This window comes from Rana temporaria, chromosome 5 (genome assembly GCF_905171775.1).
Source record: "Rana temporaria chromosome 5, aRanTem1.1, whole genome shotgun sequence".
NCBI classification, from domain to species: Eukaryota; Metazoa; Chordata; class Amphibia; order Anura; family Ranidae; genus Rana; species Rana temporaria.
In genome coordinates, this window is record NC_053493.1 from 317161460 (window position 1) to 317187106 (window position 25647).

Below are 25647 nucleotides of genomic sequence, written 5' to 3' on the forward strand. Positions count from 1 at the left end.
CTATATAAATTGCTGCACACCGCACACCCAGCATTACAGCGGGAGGGAGCGTCGAGTCAACATCGGAAGCAAAGAATAAGGCAGAAGGCGGCAAAGAAGAATGGGCTAGCCACCGCTAGTAAAAAAGCTTCAAAGAAGATAGCGGCGGCCAGCCCGAAAGAAGGCCCCGGAGAGCAAACGGGAGAAAAACCGGGGAGCGCCGAGACGACACCAGAGAGCGGAGAAGACGAAAGAAGACCCCCAAAGTCAGAATAAAGGCCTATACACACGATTGGATATTTCAACGGGATTTGTGTGATGGCAGGCTGTTGTCGGAAAATCTGACCATTTGTATGCTCCACGGACAATTGTTGTCCGATTTTCCCCCAACAAATGTTGGATAGCATGCTTTAAAATTTTCCGACAACAAATGTGTGTTGCCGGATTATGCGATCGTGTGTACAGATGTCTTTCGGAAAAAAATCCAAAGTACAAACAGAAGTAAGGGTGGCACTAAAGAGCTGAAAAAACACATAGTTTCATGTTTGTTGGCCAACAATTCTTTGCGGTTTGTATGCAATACAAGTTCACGGCCAACGCCCTTCGGACAAAAGTCCTACGCCTTTGTCTGCAGAAAATCCGATCGTGTGTAGCAGGCTTAAGCTGATGGTATTGGCAGCACCGATAAATGCAGCAGCATGTCCATTTAGACGTCCACAAAGTAGCACAGCCCTGGGAAATTTGCAACAGCAATAATAAATTGAGGCCAGGTGGTATGAGAATAGTTTCAGGCAGTTGACAGGACAGAAACTGTCATCTGTAAGTTAGATAGTTTCTTGTTGCCATGGTTTAGTAGGTAATAATGTCTTTAATATTATTAACTAAAACTAGATTTCTAGATTCCAGTATAATGTCTTTGGTGTTTTTCCATGGTGCAAAACAAATGTTATTCCCTGAGGACCTATGCAGCTCAAGAGTACTGTATCTGTCTATATGATTAGTAAATACTTGTATTTTCACATGAAAATCTAGAACTGTCTGTATAAGCACAATTCTTTGTCATGCCGCCGGGGGCTTTCCATAGTAGAATTTTGCAATTGAGCAATTGAAGAGTAATTGAAACGTAAATCAATATAGCGGTCTTTCATAAAGAGCATTTATAAATGAGAAGCCAGTGGTATAGGCAGGAGAACGGCAAGTGGTGTGGGAGTAAAAAAGTTGCCAGTCTGCAGATTAAAATTTACACAGATTTATAGGATGTCACCAGAATTCCGAATTTCAGCTGTTGTTTTTGGAATTTGCTTTAAAAGACAATCGGCAGCAGCATAAAACAAGCCGAAGAGCCATAAAAACAACTTTGATTTGCCAAAGTCGGTACATTGATAATGGGATTTCTAATCTAAATATGGACATGGACTTTAGTGCCTTCCCTCTAAATGCACTTTTAGCTTTATTCCCTGTCTGGCATAGTAATGATGTTTTCTCTGAGCATTTTGGCTCAAGTTCTACGGTTATTGTTTACTCTACTATATTTTATCTCCTGCTGTTTACTGGATTTAGGTGAGATTTATATTTGCCAGCAGCTGCTGAATATATTCACTTGCCTGACCTTGCAACAAAAAGGTGCTGCTTTAGAAATGTTCTTGCAATTAAGGAAGGCTTGTCAGTTTTAGATTAAATGGGTAATAATAATCCATTCCCCCACAAACTGTCTTTTTCATACTGTTTATATATGGATCCATCTTCCAAGTCACCTTTTTTAAACTTTGTTTGAAAACAGTAGGAAAAAAACTAGCCTAGTTCTCAAAGCTCTTTGGGCCAGATCCACAGCCCGGCAGCGCAACGTAACTTTTTAGATTTAAGTTACACTGCCGCAAATTTCCTAAGTTAGGTACCGATCCACAAAACACTTACCTGGAAATTTGCGGCGGTGTAACTCAAATCCGTCCGACGCAAGGCGGGCCAATTCAAATGGGGCGAGTCCCATTTAAATTAGGCGCGCTCCCGCGCCGGACGTACTGCGCATGCTCCCGACGCTTTTTTTCCCGACGTGCATTGCGCGACGTGACGTAATTTTTTGAACGGCGCGGCACGTAGCGTATTTCCGTATTCCCGTATGGCTTACACAAACAACGTAAAATTTAAAAATTCGACGCGGGAAGGACGGCCATACTTTAAACAGCAGTACGCCTGCTGTGTAAAAGTAGGGCTGCCTCACAAAAGTGTAACTAAGCGACGGGAAACTAACGTAGCGGCGACGTAGCGAACGCGAAAAAGCTTTGAGGATCGACGTAACTCCTCATTTGCATACCCGACGCTGGATTACGACGCAAACTCCCCCCAGCGGCGGCCGCGGTACTGCATCCTAAGATCCGGCAGTGTAAAACAATTACACGTGCCGGATCTTAGGAATATCTATGCGTAACTGATTCTGTGAATCAGTCGCATAGATAGAAACAGGGATACGACGGCGTATCAGTAGATACGCTGGCGTATCCCTTTTGTGGATCTGGCCCTTTATTCCTGAACATAATGTGTAACTGTGTTAAAGCGGAGCTCCACCCTAAAGTGGAACTTCCACTCATCGGAACCCTCCCCCCCTCCGGTGTCACATTTGACACCTTTCAGGGGGGAGGGGGTGCAAATACCTGTCAAATACAGGTATTTGCACCCACTTCCGGGAGTCCTCACTGCAGGGATTCTGCGGGTAGTGCGTCACTTCCCGCCCCCGCCCATTGTGTTCTGGGAAACACTTGGCTCCCAGAACACAGTGGGAACCAGTGAGGACGGCGCTACGCGACTCGCACATGCACCGTAAGGAACCGGGCAGTGAAGCCACAATGTTTCACTTTCAGGCTCCCTCACGGAGGAATGGCGGTGGGGGCAGCAGAGTGACGAGCAATCGCTCGTCTTCTGCTGCCTACGGCGCTGGACTCCAGAACAGGTAAGTGTCCTAATATTAAAAGTCAGCAGCTGCAGTATTTGTAGCTGCTGGCTTTTAATATTTTTTTTCGGTGGAGATTCCGCTTTAAGATACTTTTGAATTAGAAATCATTTCTGCCCTCCACCTTGTTTGCCAAACATTCACTTAATTGTCAAAAGTATTGAAACACATACCTTTACACGCACATGAATTTTAATGGCGTCTTAGTCCATATGGTTCAATATTGAGTTGGCCCACCCTTTGCAGCTAAAAAAGATTCAGCTCTTTTGGGAAGGCTGTTCACAAGGTTTAGGAATGTGTCTATGGGGATGTTTAACCATTCCTCCAAAAGTGCATTTGTGAGGTCAGGCACTGATGTTAGACAAGAAGGCCTGGCTCACAGTCTCCACTCAAATTCACCCCAAAGGTGTTCTATCGGGTTGAGGTCAGGACTCTGTGCAGGCCAGTCAAGTTCCTCCACCCCAGACTCGCTCATCCATGTCTTTATGGACCTTGCTTTGTGCACTGGTCAGCAGTCATGTTGGAACAGGAAGGGGCTATACCCAAACTGTTCCTACAAAATTGTTCAAAATGTCTTGGTATACTGACGCCTTAAGTGTTTCCTTCACTAGAACTAAGGGGCCAAGTCAAACCCCTGAAAAACCACCCCCACACCATAATCCCCCTCCACCAAATGATTTGGACCAGTGCACAAAACAAGGTTCATAAAGATATGGCTGAGTGAGTTTGGGGTAAAGGACCTCAACCCAATTTTTAACGGGACTACGACATTACGGCGGACAAATCTGACCCCAAATTACACTTTTTGGGGACCAGTGACATTATTACATTGACTGGTGCTATAATAATGCACTAATCAAAGTAAAAATGACACTGTCAGGAAAGGGTAACACTAGGGGCAATCAAGGGGTTAACTGTGTTCCCTCATTGTGTTCTAACTGTAGGGGGAGGGGCTCTTTGGGACATTACAGAGATCACTGTTCCTGATCACTGTGAACAGTAGATCTCTGTTATGTCTCCTGTCAGAATGGGGATCCACCTTGTTTACAAAGGCAGATCCCCATTCTGTACTAGACGATTGTGTAGAATTCAAAATATTCTTACATAGATAGTCAGTAAAGGCGTGACTGGAACATCTAGGTATTATCTAAGAAGCACTTCAGTGTTGCGAAGATCACTCTTCAGTGCTGCAGCACCTCTCTTACTACCTAGATGCTCCATTTGCGCCTTTACTGACTATCCATGTAAGAATATTTAGAATTCTGTGGGAGAGCTAAGCTAACTTGGTTGGATCCTACATATCAGTGTCAGAGAAATTGTATATAAGGTCCTGAAGAAGCTGTTCCTGGTGAAACATGTCAAGCTTCCTGTAATTCATACGTTTTTCTAGCCGTCATGACAATAGTTGAGGTTGTCACCAGCAAACCCCTAACGTAGACGGCTGTCTTGGATACATATATTTGACTCTTGTGTGTTTTCTAAATTATTGTCTTTTAAATTATGTTTTTATTTTTATGTGGTGTGTTTAATAAAATGTATTACTTTTTACAAGTGGTGCCTATAAAGTCAATGTTTCCAAATATATTATTTCTCAATTTCTCTAGTGGTTATATCAGCAACCATTTAGTGAGTGGTGTGGAGTTTGTAGGGCTAAAGACAGTGCTACAATAATGAGGAGATATTCCCTGGAGGTTGGCATAAAATATGCTGGAGTTGTCTCAACAAGATGTTCTGAAAGATTTCCCTCAGCGTGGACCGAAATATTATACGAAAGGTAGCTAATGATTGGAAACCACCAGCACTTATTTATACATGATATTGTGGCTTAGAGTGGGGCTTAAACATTCATTATAATACAGTATAAATTAAAGTTAAAGATTTCTGTTAGTTTCCTACGGCCAGGGTCAATATGACTACACAATCATAATTGTATAATTTGTGACAGACAGAATGTTTATACTGCAGTGACAGATGTTGAAAAATGAAGATGTGAGTGTGTGAAAAGTTAGAAAAATAAATAAAGTAAATATATGCCGTATTTTCCGGTGTATAAGACAACCTTTTGTACTTAAAAATATCTCCCAAAAATCGGGGGTCGTCTTGTACGCCTGTACATTTATGCAGAGTCAGACTGCGGGCGTCCATTGTTCCAAAACCACTCCTCATCTTCGTCCTGTTCTGTGATAGGCGGAAAACCCTCAGTTTACCAGCAGAGCCTGTGTTCAGTGTTCCCAAAAGAAGAAAACAGAGGGCGCCTCCTGGTTAAATGTTATGAAGCTTTAATAATACACAGATGACAGTGTAGACTTACATATAAAATGATAAAATCCAGTGTGAAGATTCGATCAGTAGGTGCTGTGGGGGATGAGAGGTCTTGCCGGGCTAGTTGTTAAGCCGATCGTGCTCCCGGGTGAAACTCCTATGTCGGACCGTCCATTGCAAGGAGAAACAGCTGGTATGGAGGACTAGTTGGAAACGAGGCCCGGAGCGCAGCGTGAGCCGCGGTGACGTCACTATGGTGCGACAACGTTTCGAAGCGGGCGCTTTCCAATGACTGAGCGCGCTTCTTTCTCAAGCATTTATGTTCAGTGTTCCGCCTATCACGGGAGTCCTCTCGTCAGGGGATAGGTATGGAGATCAGCACAGTGAGGTATGCAATGGGCACAGTGAGGTATGCAATGGGCACAGTGAGGTATGCAATAGGCACAGTGAGGTGAGTCAGAAGGGGGTCGTCTTATAAGGTCCCAAAACCAACCTTTTAGCTGGAAAATACACGTCCAGTCGCCTTATACGCCGGCACATACGGTAATGAAGCCGTTTTTTTTTTTTTACTTTATCACATTAAAGAATAATGTATTTGGGAGTGAATTCGAAAGATAAATAAGTACAGAAGAGTTGAAGACACTGATGTGTTATTTATTCACGTATCTTTACATAAAGTGTTGCTTCAATTGCTTTTAAAGTTGCTGCGTAGGAAGAAACTGACTTTACGTCTTGTAAACTATTTTGGAGGAAGTTTAAATTGCTTCAAAGCAATTTTTGTTAAAGCTTCTATATAATTTTTTATTTAATGTGATTTAGGACGTTTTTGACTGGGGAGACCTCCTATATTCCTCTATTATAGAATGTTTTTTCCTTGCTATGGGACTCTTTTTTTTTTTATGTATAGCTAAAACTTTTTATGGACACATCTTCAAGTTAACACCACACTGTCCACGTTGATTATACATATTTTTTATTGACCTTTTAGCAAATTAGTGCTGTTTTAACAACTTTGCATTATTTCTTTACTAAACAAAATCCCATACGTGATTTGTCTAACAAAATGGCTATCCTAAATTGTTCATACTTGCTTTTATCAGTCATATTAGGATTTATGGATAGCTGATAGTGTGTGTCTGTGTAATTAAAAACAATTCTATGAAGTAATGTAACTGTAATGTCTGCCTTCATTTTGTTAAGCACTGCGCAAACTGTTGGTGGTAAATAAATCCTGTATAATAATAATATTTCACAAGAATAATTTAGGTGTAAGTCTTACATGCCTCAAAGTAACTCTATTGGCTGTAAAATATTTTGTAAAAACACCCCCTGTGAAAGAAGCCTCCTAACACTGACCTCTCAAGCAAGTGTCTAGTCTTAAATTTTCTCTTTGAAAACTATAGTGGCTGGAGTATCTCATGGATGAATTAAACTTCTGAGTTCCCTACTGTGTGCTGTGGTTTCTTCTGGCCTCTATATCACTACTGTGTCCTGCAGTGACACAGGGCTTGCAAATGGAATAAGCACACAGCAAGTGAAATTATCGTGAAGCTAGAACATCTGATCTACACATTTGCTCTATATTAAAGGTCTTTGCCTCAGACAAGAAGATGTTTTGTTGTGTTTTATGCTTTTATGGACTTTTTTCCTTTGCTCCCTTGCTGAAAAAGCAGGATAACTCTGCTTGCACTGTTCCCGGGTGTGCTTGTCTTGTGTATAGTTTACGAGTTGTCCATGTCTTTCTTTACAGTTTGTGTTTCTGGTGGAATTAATTAAGTCTGAGTGTATGTAATGGGATGATGGAAACATATGTAGGCTACTATGACTTACCTCTACTCCTGAACCTAAGGCAAGCCATAGATGAATCTATTTTTTTTCCTCCCTCCAGGGGTGTTGATTAGGGGAATGTCTTCTGTAGTGCTATTGTGTTCTTCCAGCAGGAAGACGTGGGAAGTCTCCCAGGCCAGTAGAATACAATGAATACAATATAATATAATACAATACAATACTAGTGGCTATACCTGCTGGCAGTTATTGCATGTAGAAAAATATGGATAAACTTGCATACAATGAGGCCCCGTACACACGACCAGTTTCCTCGGCAGAATTCAGCTTCCGACCGAGTTTCTGGCTGAATTCTGCCGAGAAACCCGGCTGTGTGTACAATTTCGCCGAGGAAGCCGACGAGGACCTCGGCGAGGAAATAGAGAACATGTTCTCTATTTCCTCATTGTTCTATGGGAGCTCTCGGCCCGCCGAGCTCCTCGGCGGCTTCAGGGCTGAACTGGCAGAGGAACTCGATGTGTTTGGCACGTCGAGTTCCTCGGCCGTGTGTACGGGGCCTCAGTCTTCTGATACATGGATTAAAATTCATCCTGTTCCTGGTAAATCTGACAAAATTTGATCCATGAATGGCTGGCTTAATTGTTGGCTAGCTGGTACATAATAAGTCCTAGTTTGCTGACCTGGCTGACTGTATGTCGAGTGATTGTGTGATTATAACAAAGACAACACCTACCACTTGGCAGTCAATTTATAGAAGACTGTCTTCAAGATCTATTTGCACAGAATTGAAGCAAGTAAGAATCTTCAGTAATATGTACTAAAGTCCCGAATGTGTTGAAATGTCCTCTTTGTAAAAAAATTAACTAACCTCTATGGGATCCCTGAACAGTCTAGATTGTTGATCAAAATATTTATAGGCTGGCATATTTTACATAATTGGAAACGGGACATCATTGTAAATAAAATAAAAAACAGGATACAACCATGAAGACACCCCTGGTCTTTCTAAATATATGAAAACAAAATTTGGATGGGGCTGCATTGATTACTAGACAGCACTGCTTAGTCGGTGTATGCTAGCATCGAGCTAAGAAAGAACGTTAAATGTAGTCCAGGGTTGTTGTTTTTTTCATGGCAGTTAAGTGATTTTCAGCTGTACTGTTTCATGACTGACATTATCACTGCTACCAGCAACATACTTGATGGTAGGTAATGTAAAACAAAATATAGCTGCATGTTGGCAAGACATATATAAGCTGCCCATTTGTTCTAAGGCTGGCAAGGATGTCTGGAAATATGTACTTGTACAGTATTGTGAAACAATTCTTTTTTTTAGCCAGCTTCCTATAAAGTAGTTGTTGAAACCTTAGGATATGAAATGTTCTTAAATTGATAGACAGATCCTGAGTCCTTTTTCACTTTTCCTGATGATTTAAAAATAAATGCTGCTGCTCTTGCTGCAATACTTATCTTGTTTCCCACAGAAATTCCACTCTGCTGGTGGTCATTGATTTTCCTGAAGTTGAATTGCAGCCAGGGCCATTTAGCCCACTTCCTGTTAGGTCAGGTCATTATGGACACCCCCTGGTGGTCAACCTGGGCCCACAGCACAGAACTGCAAAGAGTGCATGGACATCATAACATCAGTTCCGCCTTTCATGTCATTAAAGACAGCACATCTCTGATGTCAGAAGAAAAATATATCACATGACCATCCAGAAGACCTCAGGGAAAAAAAAGTTATATATAAAGAGATTTAAAAAAATATATAGACAGTGTAGAAAACTTGAAATGTCTCTAGTCCTCTTTGTGACAGCACTCTCTCAGATTACTATATAAAGTTAAAGGCGGTGCTGTTGGTGGCACTGCTTTTCTGGCTCCCATATAGAAGACATTTAACATTCAACATTATCCTGTTGAGAGACACTGAAGTACATTACTAGTGGTATAATATTTAAAACACCTCTTTAAAGACTTTGTTACTACATGCCTGGTGACCAGTGTTAGTCAGCCCTCAAGCATAGAGACAAATCAGATCCAAAAGTATTTTTCAACTCATGTACTGACACTCCGAACAGCTTAGGCTTGATCTAACTTCAATCTATGCTACCCTACTCAAAACTACATGTAGACAGCACTATTTTCGATCTGCAACGGTCATTGGTGTGGAGCAGATGGTTCTGGTAAGCATGTGAAAAAGGGACTTTGGTTCACATGTATTATTATTTGTTTAGAAATACTAAAGTGGGTCTAAACTCAAAAATTATGTTTTTCAATGTTCTAGACAAAAATTTACAGTTTGCCTAAAGTTTCTCCAAATAGCTGTGTACTTCTTGGTATGTGAGTGTGCCTAGGCACTCATATCAACACAACCTCAAAGCTGTATATCTGCATTGAGAATTGAAGGTTCTGTTCAGGGCTCAAGTCCTGCGGGAAAGCGTGGGAACGGAATTCCTGCACTTTTTTCACAGCAGGAACTCAGTTCCCTTTGCAGGACTAGAGCAGCCGAGAGCAGCCTATCCGCCCGAGCCAATCCTTCACTAAGCAGTGATGCCCAGCTCAAATCACTGTCAGGGGCATGCGAACCTTAGTAATGCTTTATGTTACTGGCCGCTTCCTGAACTTGCTTCTTTCTAAATCCCACGATAACTCGCGGCAGACCTCCGCAATGTCTCCTGTGAACAATGACAAAAGCTCCCAGGAGACATTGCGGCATCGAGGAAGTGACGGAATACCCGCACACTACCCGATATATCCATATACAGGAAGCGGCCAGTAACATAAAGGATTACTAAGGTACAGTGGATCGGAAAAAAAACAAACATGCGGTTTAGTAATTATGCATATGAGCGTATGATTTTTTTTGGTGGGGGAGTGGATCTTGAGTGGGAGTTCCCACATTTTTTTCCCCAGGACTTGACCCCTGGTTCTGTTGCAGTTGACTAATAGTGGGATTTGGTAAAGTCAGTGCTCTGCTGTGTACTATTCTCCCTACTGGAGGCTCTGGCATAAGGAAGAAAAGCACTGCCTGCCTATATCAAGATGGCCACCACTACAGTACACTGAGGTACAATGGAGAACAAAGTATGGGTAAGTAATAAGGAAAGATCAGCTGCAGTAGGACTGTGGAAATACTGGAGAACAATCCTTTAGCTTCTGCCTGCGTTTTTATAGACACAGCTTTCTGAGTTCATTTTCTTTTTAACAGGCATTTTTGCAAATAATTCCTCAAGTGGATTGTCTAAAATCCCAATATCTTGTAAAATAAGCTATCTACATGTTCTTAAATAAAGTCCATTGGGTGTCTTCTTGGTTAACTGAAGGTAGTTTACAGCCTGTTTTTGCTATGTAAATAAACACGTTATTCACTATGAATACTTTCACCGTATTAGAGGAAGTTGTATTCAAATTATGTTTTAGTTTGATAGCTTAGCTTGTGGATATAAGTTTGGTTAGCATTTGTTTTATATCCTTAATGTGCACTTGAGTTGATTCGATTTCATGCTAATATTTGTAAAAAGGGTTTCTGCTTGCAGACAGCAATTCTGATATATTGATAAGATTGTGACCACTGCAGTTAATCTACTGTGAATATCAGCTAAGCCATTAATAATGCAATTTTGTTAAAGAGGAGCTTGACAAAATGCTGAAAACATGTTTATAGCCTAAAGACTGAAACTGCAAAGCCTCATAATTTCATTTTTGTTAATGTCAAAATCAATAAAATCCTTCCACTAGTCCTAATTTGTAGAGTGTCACAGTAGTGTAATATGTTTTCCTAGTAGTGGATGCTGTACGATCACAGAAGCACTTTTGGTTATGTGATCTTATATTATTTATACAGTTGTACTGCAGTAGACATCCCTACAGCCTGCACATTTAAAAAAGCAATTCTGCTTTTGCAGCGCCAATATTTCTATCAAGGTTTCCTTTAACCACTTGACCTCCCGAAGATTTACCCACATTCATGACCAGGACATCTTTTGTGATACGGCACTGTGTTATTTTAGCTGATCATTTTGCGGTTATGCAATGCTGTAACCCAATGAAATTTATGGAATTTTTTTCCCAACAAATAGATCTTTCTTTTGGTGATTTTTGATCACCACTGAGTTTTTTTTTTTTGTGCAATAAAAAAATAAAATAAACAACAATTTTGCAAAAAAAGTATATATTTTTTACTTTCTCCCTTAACCTCGCTGGCGGTATGATTCTTTCAGAAAAAAGGTGCTGAAAGCGGTACCATTATTTGCAAGGAAATTTGGTGTTTTATATTGTAGGTCTGTAATTTTTAGGAATAACTCACTTAAATCTGACCAAACAAGAGACTAGTAGGCATCCCGGGTATGACATTTTTTTAAAAACAAAATTATAAATTATAATATAATAAATAATTATAAATAATTATAACAAATAATAATATAATTCTAATAAAAATTATTCAATAATGTAATCAACTCAAAATCACTGAAATTTGCTCAGTTGCAGAATTGTTGCTGTCATTATTTTTTTTTTTATGACGAATTTCCCCACAAATCGCTATCGCACAATTCTGCAAGTGATTATAATTTATTATCGCTGTTTTCTAGCTGATCTAAAACCATTTTTGACATAAAGGGCCACTTTTGGTTGCTATGGACAATCTACAGTTTGCAGGGAGAAAGAACAGTTTTTATTATATAAAGGAACATGTAGGGCACTGGGCAAACCACTAGGGACAAGGGGTGTGTGTATTTTTTACATACAGTACTGTAATCTATAAGATTACAGTATACTGTATGTAATGTGTTTGTTTACATTTTTGAATTTGGCGCCGTTCTCCACTCCCGTGCGTCGTAACGTCGCAGGGAACGGAGATCGGCGGCACAGGAGGACGCTGTGTGAATCGAGCGAGGTCCCACTTGCTCACACAGCGCGGTGGCATCGCTGGATCCAGGGACAAGGTAAGTAAACACAGTCTGTGGATCCAGCGAGGCAAGCTCGAGTCTGACTCTGGGTTACCGCTTTTGGTATGAAAATCTCACCCCGAGTCAGACTCGGGAATACCGCCAGGGGGGTTAAAGCATATCTTGTACATTTAAAAAAATATAAATATATTTCTTCATAAATTTAGTCCAATATGTATATTGATACATATTGTTGGTAAAAAAAACTGCAATATTGCAGCAGACATTTTGACACTAATTGACACTTTGACACTTTGACACTTTGTGGGAACTAGTGACACAAGTGATCAGTGATAAAATATGCACTGTCACTGTACTAATGACAATAGCTGGGAACCAGTGTTTGTGTTTACTATGTGTGTGTCTTTTACTAAGGGCAATTATGGATTTTATTCCCTGCGTTGCAGGGACACTAAATTCTTCCCTTTCCCCTGTCAGAACGGACATCTGCCTTGTCTACGTAGCCAGTGCTCCATTCTTTCCTCTCCTCGCTGATCGGCAGGTGCTGGCAGACATCTATTGGCTGGCCCCCAGCTGATGGGCTTGTGCTTTGTCAAGTCACAGCTCAGCACCCGCGGCGTGTGCACTCCCTACCTACCTGGAAGTGTCGGATCATGTACTGGGTCCGTGATCCGGCGCAGGAGAGTCACTCTGCTACCATATAACTATGTTTTTGTTTGAGCTGTATGAGACAGTTTTGAGCCACTGCAACATGTTTACCCTTCTGTTTAGCACTTATTAGTTTAGTCCTAGCCAGACCTTACCCATTTCTTTCATGTTTACTCAGTGTTAGTTATTCACAAAGACAGGGCTCAGGAAAGTCAATGGAGTTGATTTACTAAAGGCAACTAGACTGTACACTTTACAATTGCAGTTGCACTCTGCAAGTGCAGTTACTCCAGAGATTAGTAAATGAGGGGAAGCTCTACTGACTTCCATCATCCAATCATGTACAAGCAAAAATGCTGTTTTTTTTGTTTGTTTTTCCTTGCATTGGGTTTTCTTTGCAAAATGAAGTGTCACCACATTTACTAAGCTCTGGAGCAATTGCACGTGCAAAATTGCACAGTCTATATGCCTTTAGTAAATCCAACCCAATGTCTTCTTATACTTGAAAAGATATTCAACTTCTGTGTCTTATTGAAGTGTTACGCTGCCTGTGGGTGGTGCCAAGTCAGCAGGTGACCATACTGTCCATACAGACTCGGTCTAGGGAGGCATGACAAGGCATAAAGTTCCATTTCAAACAGAACAATCTACAAAATATTAAAAAACTATTTTAGGTGGACTGACAATTAAAATGCTTAATACTCTGTATTTAAATACTTGCTTTTGTTGGAATTTGGAATATGGTGTGATTGTTTGTTTTTTTTTTATATACCGTATTGCCGCGTTCACACTATCGGATATTCCAACAACAAAACTGTGGATTTTTTTCCGACGGAATGTTGGCTAAAACTTGTGTTGCATACACACGGTCACACAAATGTTGTGGGAAATTCCTAACGTCAAGAACGCGGTCACGTACAACGATGAGCCGAGAAAATTAAGTTCAATGATTCCGAGCATGCGTCAAATTGATTCCGAGCATGCGTAGGATTTTTGTGTGTCGGAATTGCATACAGACGATCGGAATTTCCAAAAATAACTTTTGTTGTCAGAAATATTGAGAACCAGCTCTCAAACATTTGTTGTCGGAAATTCCGACAGCAAATGTCCGATGAAGCCTACACACGGTCGAAATATACGACCGAAATCTTACATCGAAGATTTGTTGTCGGAAATTCCGACCGTGTGTATGTGGCATATGTTTGAGGCTCAAAAGCAGAGGTTTATTGTTATTCCACCAGCCTGACATGTACTGTGGAATAGGCTGCTTAGGTTCTAAACTCTTGCAAAGGGGTACGTTGCATGCCTCATACCCAAAAGTTGTGGTTTTGTATTTCTTTTTTTTAAATCTTTCCAGAGTTTTGTATGTTATTTGTGACTATTCCACACGATTGGTGACAGCCAATTACATTATTTACTCTTTCATTTGTCCTTATCTTCTCAAACCACAGTCTGCTAGATGAGTTGCAATAATAGTAATGTAGGAACAAGCTGTTCCTCTCACAGCTATATATAAGGTAAGGTAGTCAGTCAGCTGCATTTTTTACCACTAGATATAATGCCTAGCTGTGAAAAACCACCACACTGTTAGCTTACAGTTCTCTGTAAAGGAATGTTTCCTATGAAATAAGCAAGTGTTGCAGTACATTGGTGACAATTAAATTGTTTAGGACTAATTGGTTTTCAAGCATTATTGATTCTGTATACAATTGCAGGTTGTACACTTAAGGGGTGGGCTTATAGAGCTAGGGTTATTGACACCAACTTTCACAAATAACGTGTGTAATCACCAGCAATTGCATTTTTTATCATCTTCAAGTCACAAGAGTAAACATCAGATATCATTTTTGGATTAATTATGCATTTTATAATCTATCTGAACAATTGATTTTGCTGTTTAAATGTACTACAGGCAAAACAATTTACGGAGACTGCTGTGAGCTGTCAGAAGCATAGAAAGATGGATTGATGAGTTAAGTGCTTTACATTTTCATAGTTTCAAGTTAGATTGAGGTGTCATTGACATGTTGACATCATGCAGAGCTGCAATTACAAATGGAAACACACATTCATAGCATATCAATCTTTTTATCTGAAGAATGGAGTTTCCAATATGTATTTCTTGTAATGTGCATAGGAACTAAGTAAGATTGTGCCTACATAATTTCACCCACATCTAGTTTTCCTGCTTTATATAAAACTGGCAGCTTTTATGGAAGGAATTATGCAGGAACAAGCTGGATTTTGATATACTGTTGTTTACACCCTCTGTCAGCAGTTAGCCAAAAACGTTGTTCTCCAGAAATAATGAAATCTAGAACTTCGATTTTTTTATACATTTCCTGGATGTAAAGCCTTAGGCCTCATACACAGGACCGAGTTTCTCGGCAAAAACCAGCAAGGAACTTGCTGTTTTTTTTTTTTTTTTGCCGAGGAAACCGGTCATGTGTACACTTTTCGACGAGGAAACTGTTGAGGATCTCGTCGAGCCAAAAAGAGAGCATGTCTTCTTTTTCCTCGATGGGAATGGGGAAATTTGGCTCGCCAAGATCCTCGACCTCCTAACAAGGAACTCGACGAGCTAAATGATGTGTTTCGCCCGTCGAGTTTCTCGGTCGTGTGTACGAGGCTTAAGGCCTCGTACGCACGACCGAGGAACTCGTCGTAAATGAAACATCGTTTTCCTCGACGAGTTCCTTGTCAGGCTTGTCGAGAATCTTGACAAGCTTTTTTTGCGTACACACTGTCAAGACAAAATCTTGTCGTTCTCAAACGCGCTGACGTACAACAGGTACACTGGCACTAAAAAGGGGAAGTTTGATTTCACTGGCGCCAGCCTTGGGGCTGCTTTTGCTAATCTCATGTTACTGCGTGTTAAGTAAAAGTTTGGTGAAAGACGATTTGCGCTTTTCAGTCTGTTACAGCGTGACGAATGTGCTAGCTCCATTACAAACCCTACTTTTACCGAAGGCACGCTCCCATCTCATACTTTATTCTGAGCATGCGCGGGTTTCTAAGCATACACACAAACGTGTTTCTCGTCGAAAACCAGCCCGACGAGAAACACAACGAGGAAATTGAGACTCCCGACGAGGAAAAAGAGAACTTGTTCTCTTTTTTTCTCATTGAGTTTCTCGATGAAAAACATACACACGACCGTTTTCCTTGTCAAAAAAGCTCTGCCACCAAGTTTCTTGATGGATTCTGTTGAGGAAAACGGTTGTGTGTACGAGGCCTCAAACGATAAATGCTCTCTATGAAAAGTTATAATACTAGATCATGTTAACATGTATAATGTTAAGGTATGTGTGTGTTATGGATGTGACAGAACAATGTAATGTATAGATCACCTTCCATTTTTTATATTTATAAAAATCTAGATATATATTGGGTTTTACATTGTACTCAGCAACCACAACATAATATGCTATATTTTCCATTGAGGTTTATGTACATTTACTACAATTGCCTGATATGTAACCCAGAATGCATATTGCTATTACCTTTTGTACCACCCCCCACCCTTTAGAATGTAAGCTCTACGAGCAGGGCCCTCTTGTACCTTCTGTTTTGAACTGTATTGTAATTGTGCTGTCTCCCCTCTACATTGTAAAGCACTGCGTAAACTGTTGGCGCTATATAAATTGTGTATAATAATAATAGTAATAATAATAATAATAATAATAATAATAATATTATAGTATGTCATCACCTGTATGATAATGGTATATCTTTGTTTACTGCTTCCAATAAAAACCTTTTTTGGGAAATAAATAAACAAATATGCTATCTTGTTGTACCTTTTATTTTACTCTCATGTTGCCTGGGGTTCTTCAAATAGGGACCTTTATGAAGCACAATAAGTGGTCTGTTGTACAATTAGACTAGGGGGGATCTGAGTGGTGAAGCCAAAGTTGAGTTGCAGCATAAGATAAAATGAGACTTTTTATGTGGTGTATGGACTGCAAGTAGCACTTGGGGAGAAGGTGCATGCAACAGCCAATGCTGGGAGACTGCTTTAGTGTGGGGTGGGCTTAGGATTGGCCTGCTGGTGCAGAACATGTTTGGAGGGAGGTGGGTCAACAAGGGCTGGAGCTGGAGAAATCCGGATCCAGGAGGACTGCCAGAATGTGCTTCAGGATGTTGTTTAGTGTGACTTTAAGGCTGCATGATTGACCATCTGCAGAGCAATTTTGCCAAAGCACTGCCGAGTTCTATATTAGCATAATCACTAGGACAAGCTTACAGGTAGTTTCAATAGAGAGTGCAAGAAGTGAAGTAAGAGCATAGCATCAACTTACCAGGTGGAAACAGTAATGAAAAAGACAAGTCTGATTACTAGACCAATACAGCAGCAATTGCCAGCAGGCCTAGAAACTTTCCACAAATTATAGATTTGTTGCCCAATGTCATGGGATTAGATGAATGTCATCTAATGTCTATGGTTACACTCAGAGAAGGGCACAGTCTGTCACCAATCCTTTGATCCTTATTTTATTGTATGGCAGTTCAGGGAAGCAAGATGTTCTGTTGCCAGCTTTATTTAGCTGTCAATATGTGTTGCATATTGATAACTTTAGCAAAAAATACTTTGTCATTAAAGCTTCTAAGTCTGCATCTTTCCATAAAGAGAGGAAGAAACTGAAAAATGGGTGCAGAAATAAAGGGCAGTGCGAAATGTTTGCCAAACATAGTGAGAACAATACCAAAGCTGATAATGAGGCTGATATACTAAAGGTATGAGAACGTCCACTCAATAAATTCAATTTAAGTCAATCTTCGCACATTTAATTGTGTGAACATTCTCAAATATATTAGTAAATCAGTCTCAATGTAGAAGTGACAGCATTCACACCAGGGCCTAAAATTCCTGCTTGTTGGTGTCAAATATTTTTGGTGCTCCATTTCACAATTCCAATATGTCCAGTATTAAAAGAAGGGAACACAACATTTTGCTTGTTAATTAAGTTGTAGTATGCAGTGTGATTCAGATCATGTCCTTTGTCGGGTGTAACACTTGGATAACATTCCAAGGCTATGTATTGGGTCATATGACAGCTTTAATCCAAAAGTTTTTTATAATAATAAAAAATAAAAAAGATCAGATTGTAATTCAGCCTACTTGGAATCACAGACCCTAAGATATTTATTCAATATGCCTCTTTCTAAGGTAGAAAATTGTTTCATTATCTCTGTTCCCCGGGGAACACAATTTTAAAGAACTCATTTCAGCTGGAAAGCTTTATGTCCTTCTGATTATATATTACCAATCCAAAAGGTGCACTGCAGGGGGTCAGATTTTGCAGTACCAAAGTAATAAATAAAAAATGTAGCTTGCAAATTTTAATACAGTTATCTCTCCTTTTGTAGGATGAATTATGGACATGTTTGATACAGCTTGAAGGTGGTGGTATGTAATACACCCTAATATTTTTACTGTGTTGTTTTAACATATTGTAAATGTAAAAAAAAGATGTATTTATAAATACGTACAATACTGTGCAAAAGTTTTAGGTGGTGTGAAACAATTCTGTAAATTAGGAATGCTTTCAGAAATAGAAGTTATAATAGTTTATTTTTTTAGCAATTAACAAAATGGAAAGTAAATTAACAGAAGAGAAATCCAAATCAAATCAATATTTTGTGTGACCTTTGCCTTCAAAACAGCATCAATTCTTCTAGGTACACGTTCACACAGTTTTTGATGGAACTCAGCAGGTAGGTTGTTCCAAACATCTTGGAGAACTAACCACAGATCTTCTGAGGATGTAGAATGGCACAAATCCTTTTATCTCTTCATGTAATCCCTGACAGGCTCAATGATGTTGAAATTAGGGCCAAACCATCACTTCCAGGACTCCTTGTTCTTCTTTATCTGAAGGTAGTTGTTAATGACATTGTTTGTATGCTTGGGACCTTCCCCTGTCGCAGAATAAATTTATGGCCAATCCCACAAGAAAAAAATTCCCACTGATAGCGCTACACCATAGAGACAATAGTACACAGTGTTCTGTGTAATAAAAAAGGTAACACAACAACCATCCCGTGCAGCTGTCAACCACTTGAGAACATGGGCAATACACTAAAACAAAAAATACAGCGCTCAGGGGTGGGGTAAAAATCACTTTATAGTCTTTAAATAAATGCAATGTATATACATGAACTAAAAAAATATATATATGTATATGCACAGATGGCAAACAGTTAATAATAAAATCTAATTAAAAGTCCCCCAACACATGTACAGAAGCCGTATGGTGATTGTGGGATAGCAACCTAAAATCACTACTGGGAGGATGTAGAAAAAAGCTTCCAACCAATGTACATATAATGGTATGTGAAGGTGGTACAGCCGTTTGTGTGCCTCTAAGCAGGGAGATGGAAAACAAGCAGTGGGAAGATGACATCCACGCTGAAAATAAACATGAGTGTTGTTCACCTGCCGAGGGGGATATTGCTGTGGATCTGAACCAATAGGGAGGCCGATGGGAGCGAGATCTCTCCTCGCAACGAAGATGTTGGGCAGCGGGGAAGATCCTGGATGGAAACTACCGGGCCAGTATGAGGACGCCGCCGCATCGGTCAAAAGCGAGGAGGGAGGGGCGGAATCACCGCTACGTCACACGAAGGGGAAGGGACTGGTGTCCGGACTCAATCCCTCAAGGATCATGTGACTCCAGGGGCCAATCAGTGGAAGAGATAGACGAGCAGTACAGGTCAAAGCGCTGGCGTCACTGGAGGAATTCCCAGAATGTCAATATCTCAAAACTGGCTTCTTGTGAACAAGTGGGGGCATCAAACGAGAAGGGGGTGAGCCGTGACTGACATGTTTTGCGTGCCAGACGCTTTGTCAAAGTCCTGTTTGTTTTTTGTTTTTGTTTTATGGCCAATCCCACGCCTACCTGATTGTTTGGCATGATGGAAATGTATCTGGCTGTATTTCTCAGCATTGAAGACATCATTGATCCTGACCAAATCTCCAACTCCATTTGCATAAATTAAGCCCCAAACTTTCAAGAAACCTCCACCATATTTCACTGTTGCCTGCAGACACTCATTATTGTACCACTGTCCAGTCCTTCTGCAGACAAATTGTCTCATGCTACAGCCAAATATTTTCTATTTTGACTCATTAGTCCAGAGCACCTGCTTCCATTTTTCTGCACACCAGTTCCTATGTTTTTATCCATAGTTGAGTCGCATAGGCTTATTTCCATGTCAGATGTATGGCTTTTTTGGCTGTAATTCTTCCATGAACACCACTTATGGCCAGACTTCTCCAGACAGACGATGGGTTTACCTGGAGCCCACTGGTTTTCACCAGTTCTGTGCTGGTGGCACTGCTAGACATCTTCTGATGACAAAGGGAAGTACAGATGATGTGTCTGTCTTCTGCTGCATTTCCATGGCCAACCACTGCTTCTATGGCCCTCAACGTTGCCTGTTTTTTGTGCTTCTTCAAAAGAGCTTGAGAAGCACATCTTGAAACCCCAGTCTTCTTTGAAATATTTGCCTGGGAAAGACCTTGCTGATGCAGTATAACTACCTTGTGTCTTGTTACTGTGCTCAGTCTTGCCATGGTGTATGACCTGTGACATGAAACTGTCTTCCTCAACCTCACCTTAGTAGCAGGGTCTGGTTGTTCCTCTACTTCAACCTATATATGAAACTGATGATCATATGCACCTGCTTGGTATGATTGGTTAATCATACACATGGCTCTCATCCTACAAAATCCATGACGTTGTGCAAGTGTACCAACCGTGCAAGTGTAAGAATTAAAGGCAAAGCATAGTCTCACCAAATATTGATTTCATTTAGATTTTTCTTCTGTTTGCTCACTTTGAATTTTGTAACTTGATAAAAATAAATTCTGAAATACTGTATGTATCTTTAATATCATTTTTAATTTACAACATATCTTCATACCTGCCTAAAACATTTGCACATTACTGTATATAAAAATACACTCTGTATAAATATTGCCATATAGTATATATTCAATATATACCATAGTACATCATATATGTATTCTTTGTAAGCAGTTACATATCTATCAGTGTGATATATGAGATTGGAAGCTTAGATAATGACTTCTATTTTTGCCTCATTGCAGCACACTGTGAGCGTGATTTATATAGTCTAGAAATCCTTGGACAATGCATTCATTATAAGCAGTCTAGGCTGTGCATTACTAATAACCTCCCAGTTGCCAGCAGCAGTTACTATTATCATTGCCTCTGTTTGCTAAATATTTTTCTTACTTTGTATTTGGATAAAACATCATATATTCTGATTATGATGCAATATTACGGAACTGTTTCTTTATTATATACCCTTTTTTGTTAGTATAGAACAGTAAAGCTCAGTCTTAATCCTAGGTGAGAGGTTGTCAATGAAGCTTGTTATCAAGAGTGATTAATGTAACGGTTCTATCTAGGCAAATATAATGTATGAATATCAACAATACTGGCAATAAGTGTCAAAGCTGGGTTAGCTATCAATTTAATCATGCATCCAGCAAATGTGATTTTGTTTATAGAGCTTGTTGAAAAAATATTTCTCCTTGTAGTGACATCTTTAGTGTTGGGTGCGATTTTGTATGTCAACTATACTACACCTTCTCATTACAAAGGATGTTGTTGAGATCACGGAGCAGTGATGTATTTTCAGCAACGGTCGCCCAACTCCCATTGACTTCTATTTCTTCCAGATTAGTTTTTGTCAACCTCACAGTAAAAGGCAACTGTTGTCAAATAAATACCATTATTACTACATACAGCTCTCCCACTAGTACATATAGCTATTTTTTTTTGTCATGTTGAATGTGCAAATAGAGTATGCAAGGAATTTTGAAGCATTTAAAAGTAAGATCTTTAACAGTTTCCTTCAATCTGGTGATGCCATAAATACATTTTACATCTACATCTGGATAAACTAATTTGTGTAGCTGCCCAGGCAAAAACATTTTAATAAGGCAAAACAGAATTTCCGCTATGGGACTTCTACTGTTTTACTGCGCATTTGTTCCTTCTTTTATGACCAACTACTTAAGCTAACAAGACAGAGCTGTTGGGCCTTATGACTTGAATTTGTCTGTTTATTTTTATTGTGCCCTAATGCATGTTAACAGAATATTAATGCATATGTAACTTTCCTTTACAATGTTATATATATATACCGTATTTATCGGCGTATAACACGCACAGGCGTATAACACGCACCCTAACTTTAAGAGGGAAATTTCAGGAAAAAAAACTATCCACAGCACCCTGCGTATAACACGCAGGCACAGTTTACCCTTTATTTTCAGGGTAAAAAAGTGAGCGTTATACGCCAATAAATACAGTATATATATATATACAGTATATACATGTGTGTGTATATATATATATATATATATATATATATATATATATATATATATATATATATATATATATATATAGTATATATAGTTTTTATATAGTGGGGAGGGATTAGAAGCATTTTCAGCTTTTTATCACTGTCTGCATCCCCAAAATTGGTATTTCTTATCATTTTCTTTCCTAATTACCATCCTCACTTGGGCAAGAAGTTTTTTTTCTATTCCTGTGGGAGAGAATCATTCCTAAATTTTCTCATGATAACTATTGTCACTGGGACAAGAGGTTAGAGGAACTTTCCACAGTGTGGACACTGACAGCAGTAAACGCCTGACAGTGGTATTAAAGAGTTTTTGCTGAAATGACTGTTTACAGGGTATAGAGACATAATAGTTAACTGATTCCTTTTAAAAATGATCCAAAATAGATAAAAATCAATCATATAATGTACCTGCAGTTTCTAGTTTCGCTTTTGCATGTTGTTTCCTGCTTCTGTGATGTACAGAGCCACAGAGCCAATACAGGGCAGTGATGGTTTGGAAAACGAAACTGATTGGTGCTGAGGGGTTTTAGACACACAGTAATCACACCTCCTTGATTAGTGACCACAGAGAGAAAGCTCCCAGTACTGTGGTTATCAGGAAACAGACAACCAGGAAGTGTAGAGATCAGAGAAGAATTACAGCAACTTGAGAGCAAAAACAAAAAATTAGGACATGAAAACAGCACTGCATTAAGGTAAAAGAAGCTATTAAGATAAAAAAAAATCCTTTATAAACCCTTTAAGCTTAAAAAAAAGAAAAACATTTTTTAGTGGATGGGGGAAAGGGGGGTCAGGTACACCTTTTCTTGCTGTGTGTCCAGCATTTCCTGGTAGGAGAAGCAGGGACTTTACGGATGAGACATTCATTTAAATGGGTGAGATTCTACTTGTTAGCCATCAATTTATTTGTTTATATATATATATATATATATATATATATATATATATATATATAGATAGATAGATAGATAGATAGATATATTGGGGGTTATTTACGAAAGGCAAATCCACTTTGCACTACAAATGCAGCCACTGTAGATCGCTGTAGATCTGAGCAGAAGATCTGAAATTAGGGGAAGCTCTGCTGATTTTATCATCTAATCATGTGCAAGCTAAAATGCTGTTTTTTATTTTCCTCAGATCTACAGCGACTGCACTTCCAAGTGCACTTGTAATGCAAAGTGGATTTGCCTTTCCTAAATAACCCCCATTGTATATAGCACCTCTAATTTTTACAGTGTAACAATTTATTTTTAAAATAATGTATTTACAGGAAGATTTTTTATATCAAGAACTTAAACACAGACAAGAACTGTTGTTCATTACTAAAATAATTGATGTATTTGTTTAGCTACCGCGGTATAGTCTCTTTAAAGTGCAGCAGTTCGACATATCTTACAGAGAATACAAGGAAACACACCAGTTACATTGTATACACATTTTGCATCAAATAATCGGAAAGCATAATTTGACAGTGACCATTCTGCTAAATAATAGAACTCCTGCAGTGTACATAGGTCAGTAGTATGTAGGGCAGTGTACAGAGATCATCATTACTGTATATAGAGCAGTGTACAGAGGTCAGTAATATGTAGATCAGTGTACAGGGGTCAGTAGGAGGTAGGGCGGTGTACAGGGGTCAGTAGGAGGTAGGGCGGTGTACAGGGGTCAGTAGGAGGTAGAACAGTGTACAGGGGTCAGTAGGATATAGGGCAGTGTACAAAGGTCAGTATCATGTAGGGCAGTGTACAGGGGTCTGTAGTAGGTAGGACAGTGTAAAGGGGCCAATAGGATGCAGGGCAGTGTACAGGGGTCAGTAATGTGTAGGGCAGTGTACAGAAGTCAGTAGTATGCAAGACAGTGTAGAGAGGTCTGTAGAAAGTAGGGCAGCGTACAGGGTTCAGCAGGGCAGAGGACAGGGGTCAGTAGGGCAAAGGACAGGGGTTGGTAGGACAAAGGACAGGGAGTCAGCAGGGCAGTATGCAGGGTCAGCAGGGCAGTGGACTGGGGTTCACCAGGGCAAAGAACTAATGGTCAGCAGAGCAAAGGACCAGGCATCAGCAGGGCATTGGAGAAGGGTCAACGGTGCATAGGGAATCAGTGAGGCAGAGTATGGGGGACAGCAGGGCAAAGTAGGATGTGAGTGCACAGTAGAGGAGGCCAGGAGGCCACAGTACAGGGGGAGGTCAGAAGGGTACAATACTGGGATCAGGAGGGAACAGTACAATAGGGCAGCAGAACACAATACTGGGGCCAGGAGAGCACAGTAGAGGGGGGTTAGGAGGGCACAATACTGGGGTCAGGCAGGTAAAGTATGGGGGCAGGGGGGCACAGTACAGGGGGCATAAGGGCACAGTACAGGGGCAGGAGGGCATAGTACAGCGAGGGTAGGAAGGCACAGTACAGGGGGGAAGAGGGGCACAGTACAGGGGGAGAGAGGCCACAAGGGGAGCAGGAGGCATAGCCCTGGAAACAGGAGGGTACTATACAGGAGAGTAGGAGAGAACAGTACAGGGGGCAGGAGGGCACAGTACAGGGGGTAAGGTAGCACAGTACTGGGGGGGAAGGAACAGTACAGGGAGGCATGAGTGCACAGTACAGGTGAAAAGAGGGCACAGTACAGGGGAAGGGGGCACAGCACAGGGAGGAAAGAGGACACAGTACAGTGGGGGCAGAAGGGAAAAGTACAGGGGTAAGGAGGGCACAGTATATAGGACAGCAAAGCACAGTATGGGGGGGGCAGGAGGGTACAGCCGAGGGGGTAAATCAAGTATAATACAGATATAGTCTCCTCAAGCAGCTCGAGGAAGCTGGTGCCACAGAACTTACCTGTTTCGGCACCTGTCACTGGGCTAAATCTACAATTAGAATTAAATCTCCCCGCGCTACTTTACGCTGCAGTTTCTGTCTGTCTTCTGGTACTTTGAAGGGGTTAAGAAAGAAACCCCAAAGCAGAACCTATTTTTACTGCTGCTGTTTGTGTGGGCTGGATGTGTCATAATCTGCTGACATGGCATGAATAATACAGGGTAGGTCATCTGGGAACCGGATCAGTTAGTAATATAGTAAGATTCCCTGGAATGTGGGGGGAGATTCTGATTGTAGATTTAGCCCATTGACATGCTGCTGCTGTCCCCGCAGCCCAGATTCTGAAATCACCGCTCGGGACAAGGTCATTCTGGGACAACTTAGTCAAAAGCATGGCAAGTATGAATGCATAGCAGATGGCCAGAACACATTTATTATATTTTGCCCAGAAAGTTAGGGGTTGTTACACTGCACATCACTGTTGCTTTTAAAAAGAGTACTGTTGTATGGAAAACAAATACATAATTAAAAAGCACCCTCTGGCTTACAATAAAGTCCCCATATAAATGACCTGAGCCTGTAATAAAGGATTTCTCTATCTCCATAAATATAATGAATATCTCTGCCATAGATGCACATCTCATGTTTTGTCTGTTAAAAAATGCCGCAAGTACAGAAAAACCTGAAGATCTACCAGAAATTTGAGCACCTAACTTCCCATTTCAGTTGAATACACAAAATCAAATTTCAAATCCAGAAAAAAAATCTGCTTTTAAAACTATTAGGCCTTGTAAACACGGTCGGTCAAAACCGATGGAAACGGACTGAAGGTCCGTTTCATCGGTCCAAACCGATGGTGTGTGGGCCCCATCGGTCCGTTATCCTTCGTTCGAAAATTTTAGAACT

The 25647-nt window shown here is 40.3% G+C and overlaps 1 protein-coding gene across 2 annotated transcripts in view; it reads left to right on the forward strand.

The window, feature by feature from the left end:
- The window catches only part of SNTG1 (syntrophin gamma 1), a 795295-nt gene that overhangs the window by 120523 nt on the left and 649125 nt on the right, over positions 1-25647 (forward strand). For both annotated transcript variants that reach the window (XM_040354181.1, XM_040354180.1), the window contains exon 2: positions 17896-17935. The gene's annotated coding sequence lies outside the window, so the exon portion shown is untranslated. The remainder of the gene's footprint in view (positions 1-17895; positions 17936-25647) is intronic.